This window comes from Poromitra crassiceps, assembly GCF_964638095.1.
Source record: "Poromitra crassiceps genome assembly, chromosome: 9".
NCBI lineage: Eukaryota > Metazoa > Chordata > Actinopteri > Beryciformes > Melamphaidae > Poromitra > Poromitra crassiceps.
Genome location: NC_139630.1, coordinates 54,273,051 through 54,279,561, shown reverse-complemented (window position 1 = coordinate 54,279,561; position 6,511 = coordinate 54,273,051). Strand labels below are relative to the sequence as shown.

Here is a 6,511-nt window from a genome sequence, read left to right as displayed (position 1 = left end):
TTTGTATTTCTGAAAATGTTAAATATGTAGGTCAACTGCTGCTACCGTTTAGCCTTGTTTAACCCTGTTATAGTACACTGGACTTTAGTGTTATCTTTATTTTGTCTTGCTTTGATATAGCATTACAGTATATGAGATGAAAATGTTCTGTTTTACTTCAGTAATCAATGGCACAATTTACCCCAACTTATTCTCTCCAAAGGCACAACTTACCCCGCACCGGGGGCAAGTTGTGCCAAGAGACCACTTTTTTAAGAATAGCCATATTTTTTTAACAGTTTATTTAAGATCCAAAGGGAGTGTTCCCAGTGGTGCACAACATCCTGAAATATATTTACATATTGGAGTTGGAGGCATTACTGTCATGCCCTCACTTTAAAGACACCTCAAGTAAAAAGTGGCACAACTCACCCCACTCTCCCCTACAGTATATATCTATCTATATTGACTCCCAAACAGTTTGTGTTTGTGTGACAAAATTATCACACAAACGTATCTGTCTTGCTGGCAAGTATCACATTCATAAGGCTAGAGTCTTTCAAATTAAACCAAATATCCATCTATTCTGTGCGGAACTACAATTTCTATATTACTCTGTTTCCAAGGTAAAAACAAACAAAAAAGCCTTTAGAACCTCTCAAATTGTAGGAAAATTACTCAAGAAAAACTAGAACGATAACCGCGGATATATGCCTCTGCCAACAAGTGAGCAATCGACATCCATGTCTGTCCAGACTTTGATGTTTGAGCAAAATGTGAAGCATTAACGTGTTCCTGAGATAACACGTTAATAATCTAGAAAATGGGGGGGGGGATAAAAAATAAAAAGCTAGAAAATGGCGTTTGTGAGGTCACAGTGACCTTGAACTTTGACCTTTGACCACCAAAATCTAATCAGTTCATCCTTGAGCCCAAGTGGACGTTTGAGGCAAATTAGAAGAAATTCTGTGAAGGCGTTAACGAGCTTGAAAATGGTGTAAGAGAGGTCACCTTTGACCTTTGACCACCAAAATCTAATCAGTTTCATGTTTCATGTTTTGTATAACTCAAGTTGCTAAAATGATAATCTCAGGCTGTATCAAGTTCAATGCTTTTTATGTAACTAGGCATCTCACGCGCTACGCGAGCTCGATTCCTAGGCTTGCCCGCTGCTCGTAACACTGACATCATCAGTGTTACGCCCCTGGCATAAGGGAAACCAGGACATGACATGCAGGTGCCCCCACTCTTCCCATTCCCAAGGATGGACAGCTGGACCATGATCAGCAGTTCTCAATGTAGCAGTTTATTATTATTTTTAGCTTCAGAGTAGAGCAATACCCAAAAACAATAAACAAAACCATACTAAATAACCCTCACTTCCCTAACCAAAACAAAAGGGGGAAAACAAAAAACATTAATCTTACCTCCCCTCCTACAACAAAAACAAGAAATAAGGTAATAAAGAAAAGGGGTTTCTCCCTCCTACGGGCCTGCTACATGAGTTTAAAAAGAGTAACTTACAAATGACAAAGTCAAAGGGCTACAAGTTCAACCATGCCTAGATTTACAAACAATACGTAGTTTAAGGTTCTCTAACATGAGCCTACACAACTATAAGTAAAAGGCACAGCCGGTGTCGCAGATCAGCCACATCCTTGGGGAATGAGGAGAGCAAGGGGCAGACAGAAGGGCACAGGTGGACTATAGCAGCTGCAGCAGCCAATCTGCAGCCAGCCAGCTCATCACCCACTCAACACTGCCATATACACACAGGGAGGGAATGATACAGTTAACACATAACCACATGACCGAGGTCATAACATCAGTGATGTCACAATGCATATGACATCACTGATGACACCATCACTGATGACACCATCACTGATGACATCATTGATGACATCATCAGTGATGTCATTAGTGACATCATCACTGAATTATAGCCTTGTGTGTGTGTGTGTGTGTGTGTGTGTGTGTGTGTCTGTGTGTGTGACATAACTGATGATGTCGTCAGGGGGACAGACAAACAGACAGAGCCAGAGCTCCCTTGCAACTGAGGTCAATTTAAAAAACATTACTGATGACATCAAAATTGTTTGAGTGACATCACTGATGACATCACAATTTGTAATTTGTATAGCACTTTTCAATGACCCAAAGACACTGACAATAGTCCACAGGAAACAAATAAAAACATGCAACAAGCAACAGAGACAAATAACATCTAATCAGGGATACATGGAAAACATCCCCTGGGTGGCACCACCGGACCTCCAAATTCACCCCGGACGACGAGCAAAAGACGAAGAGAACTCTAGTTCTCCCAGGTTGGTTGGAGGCTCCCTCTGGTTGTGGGCGTGCGGTGGAGGAGGCAGCAGTATTGTGTGGCAGTGATCTGCTCATCTTGTGGCCCAGGCCCGGCTCCAGACCCAAGTTACAGAGGGGGCCTGCCCCTAGCTTGGGGGGGCCAAGCTACCCAAGGGGGGTCCGGGGGGATTCTCCCCCGGAAGAAGATTTTGTACATTTTAAAGTAAAATTCGTCAACCTGGTGCATTTGAGAGCAAAATGAAGAGGCTAAATCTATGAAGAACTACACACATCTCTAATGTGTTGTGACTTTACAAATAATTAGGCCTAAACAATATTAAATGTATTTACACATTGTGCACAAATTGCATTCATTGTGACAAATTTACAATAGTTAATATTTTATTTATTTATTTATTTATTTATTTATTTATTTAGCACATATTCAAACATACAAAAATACTGATAAGTTATCAACAAGAAAAGAAATGTGCAAAGTAGAGGCAGGAGACCCGCAAGGGCCTATACGAGGCCTCTACTTGTATAACATAAGTAGAAATAAAATCAGCAAGTATGAAATAAAATTAAAATTTAACACGTTAACTGCCAACGACGTATTGATACGTCAAGCAGAATCCAACCGTTGACTGCCAGCGACGTATTGATACGTCAAAAAAATCGTTTTTTTTTTTTTTGACGGTGGATCGTTGATCTGGCCCTTTTGCATCTTCTATTATACTGTTAGAGCCGCCGGGCGTGTGCAATCCATTCCGCCGACCCACTGAGTGGCGACGGTGCTCAGACTATTGAGTGTTGTTTGGCCAGAAACGCACGCATTCCAGCTGAGCTCAACCGAGGACCCAGAAGCGAGCCTCATTCTCATACTGTAGGCGAAAACCTTTCACACGGGCGCACGGCGGTGGGGGGTTCCAAAGGTGGACTGGGTGGAAAGCACACTTTGAAGCGCGCAGCATAAAGCCTAGAGTCACACAAGGCTTCGTCAAAGCTCTCAACCGAAAATCCAAGAACGGATTAAGCCACATCCACGCTCGCCGACGAGGGGCCGCCAGAGAGGGAGGCTGCTGCTCACTGCTCAGACAGGCAGGAGAGACTGGCTTGTGACTGACAAACGCTGCTGAAATCCACCAGACACGCCCACGGAGGGAGGAGTTGTAAGGAGAGGGGGTGCGGGTGCTGCTATGGAGGAAATTACTGTTCAGAACTATATTGTTTATGTCTGATGTCTCACTGATGCCAAAAATAAATGGTTAAAGTGACTGTTTGATATTGAATTTCACAAAACTGCGATTATCTCAGCTTTTTGTCTCAGACGCTGAAACCATGCTGTACTCAACGGCTAATATCTACATAACTACTAACTCTACAAACTAACTCTTTTAGACAGAGAAAGCACACATTCTATTAGTACTTTTGTGAACTTTGTGTTGACAAACTCCAAGCAGAAAATTATCCTTGGCTCTTGTAAAATGAGCCAGAATCCTCAAAAAAACCCTCTGGCAAAAGCTACCTACAGTAAAAAAAAAAAAGGCTGGCAGTGAATGTGTTAACGAAAAAAAGAAAGTAAAGAAGAAGAGTTAAAAACATGTATGCAGATAAGAGATATTATTGATTTAACAGGTTTTTTTTCATTCTTGATTTAAAAATAGGCAATGATTGACAGGTTCTGATTGAAGGGGGGCTGGAATTCCATAAGGATGGACCTCTATACCTAATGTTAAATTTACCTAAATTTGGAAGGTGAATGTTATGTGATTGTCTGGTTGGATATGAGTGAACATTAGAGTTCAGTACAAAGAAGTTATAGAAGACAGTAGGTAAAAATATCCAGCCAGAATCATTGCAAATGGATGTTCAAAGTAACAGTTAGCAATAGCATTCAGTTAATCAATGCCTAATGACAGCCAGATTCCGTTTTAAACTTTAAAACGGAAAAACGTTTTTAGCCTAATTTTATTTATTTTTTTATTTTTATTTTTTAATTGGGGGGGCCAGTTTGGGGAATGGGGGGGCCCGGCCCGGTCAGGCATCCCCCTAACGCCGGGCCTGTTGTGGCCGTCTGGTTGCCGATGACTTGCAGGATTTCCTCATGGATGCCTTGGTCTTGTGTATTGATGCTTGTGTCTTCCACCTGCCCATCTTCATAGACAAAGAAAAACCTTGTGCAGACATGATCCGGGTTGGCAACAACCCAGATATCTCCATGTTTGTGCAGGTCACCGGAAGTGATCACTTCACATAAGGCTATGCACTTCAGATTCTGACTCTGTAAGAACTGAGGATGTTGGCCTTTCTTCTCTGGAGTTGAACTCACTTTCTGTTGCCTTAACTGTCTTTGCATCCCTGAGTAGCCAAAGGACATGCTCGACATTGGGCTGAGATAGATCCCCTTCCCGTGTACGGCACCATTGACCTGGAGTTTTGTGTTGGAGGCCACAACCAGTCCCTTTCTTAAAATGGAGTGCCAGTTCTCTATGTGGGAACCATGGAAAGCAAACGTGCTCCCAAAGAGGTTTTTGGCAGCACAGAAGTTGGACTCCTTGGCCGGCGGACTGCTCAGCAGGAGGAACTGGTGCGGCGTCTTCATGAACTTCAGCTGTCTCGAGACGGGGAGTTTGACAATGTGTGACCTGTTACTGGATATCACCCATTGCAGTAAGGGATGAGCTAAGGGGTTATGACTGTCCATCTGCTTCTTTATCTCCAAGTAAGGCGCCTGGGTCATCTCTCGGATGGATGTAAGGCTGTCGAGGGCTCTCATCACTCGGTCGTAGTCCTTTGTCTTTGGGTTCAAGGCCAGTTTCTTGGGGTTATTAGGGTCCACCACAGAGGGATATGGGTCGAAAATGAGTGTTTTCCGGGGAGACTTCAGTGCAGAGCGACACATGGACACTAACAAATCCACTACCTGACCTCCTGTGGCGATCTCGAAAGCAGCTTCGCTCATCACTCCCAGCGTCTGGAAGGCAAACACACACAGCTCCCGCTCACACACTGTGGGCTTGAGCATCGACCCGTTCAGGAAAACATGACGCTCGTCACACAGAACACAAAACTCGTTGACAAGAGGAATCCTTTTCTCTGCATACTCCATGATCTGGACAAGACTGCCTTTACCTTTGTCTTTACTCTGGTCCTTCCATTGCTGGCTGACAAACGTTTCCATGATCTTCTTCAGCTGATGGCCCAGCCCAAACCTGTCTTTTGTTGACACCTGGAAGACATCAATCTTTGGGACTGCTCCATGGTCCACGTACTGGGTTGGCGAGCATTGAAGCCGCACGGTAACAGGCTCTCGCCTAATCACACCCCAGGCCAATGCAATTTCTTCATCTAGGAAGCTGACATCAATGTGTAGGTCAATGTCCACATCATCGATGGAACCATATTCCCTGAGAGAGACTGCATGAGGTCCGTACAAATCCCTCACGGCCTGAAGATCTGCCTCCAACTGGGGATGCTTGTGGAGCTCATCATCAAAGTCCATCTGACCATAGTAGACATCCTGCGAGTCATTGTCTCCCTCAGAATCTTCCTCGATGGCATAATGGCGCTGATTTTTGGATCCGCTGGACAGGCAGCTGGTGGCACCGTTTAGCTTGATCTCTGTTGCAATTTGATGAAAAATGAGAGGAATGGGATCTGTTGTGATTAAAACTTCGTCATCACCTTCAGAGTTGGACACACAGGTGTTGTCTGGATAGTCATCGGAGACATGCACAGAGTAAGAAACCTTTTTCAATCCTTTAGAGTAGGTGAAAGTGAAAGTGGCATCTGAGTATCTGAAATCAGAGAACAGGCAGTCTGTCTCGGCCTTGCACCTTTCAATAACAATGTCGATGTCTTGTTGTATCCTCTCCTGCCTTGAACACATCCCCGTCAAATACAGCCCGCTCAAACAGCTGCTATGGCTGCTAGTTTCTCCCGCTGCCAGCCTCCTATCAGTCTGAAACTGCACATGGGCATTTGGGACTGACAACGTTGTTTTTTCCATTTTCCCAAATTTAAGTGAAGTCTGTGCTGAGTGGTGCGCGCGCATCCCCGGGTATGGACTAGTTCAGTGCCCATTTACTCACTCTTCAGTGAGGTTACACAAACTCTACCCCTCCTATTTATTGCCTCTGCAGGGACGTATTTATGACATCACTGATGATGTCACAATGGCTTAAGTGACATCACTGATGACATCACAATTGCTCGCTGA

At 44.0% G+C, this 6,511-nt stretch overlaps 1 pseudogene across 1 annotated transcript; it reads right to left on the bottom strand.

Moving 5' to 3' along the window:
- Window positions 1-4,285: 4,285 nt before the first annotated feature.
- On the bottom strand, window positions 4,286-6,181 carry LOC310782406 (protein mono-ADP-ribosyltransferase PARP8 pseudogene; annotated as a pseudogene). Its single transcript has one exon. The product of its transcript is annotated as a protein mono-ADP-ribosyltransferase PARP8 pseudogene (transcript).
- Between the last annotated feature and the right edge of the window lie 330 nt (window positions 6,182-6,511).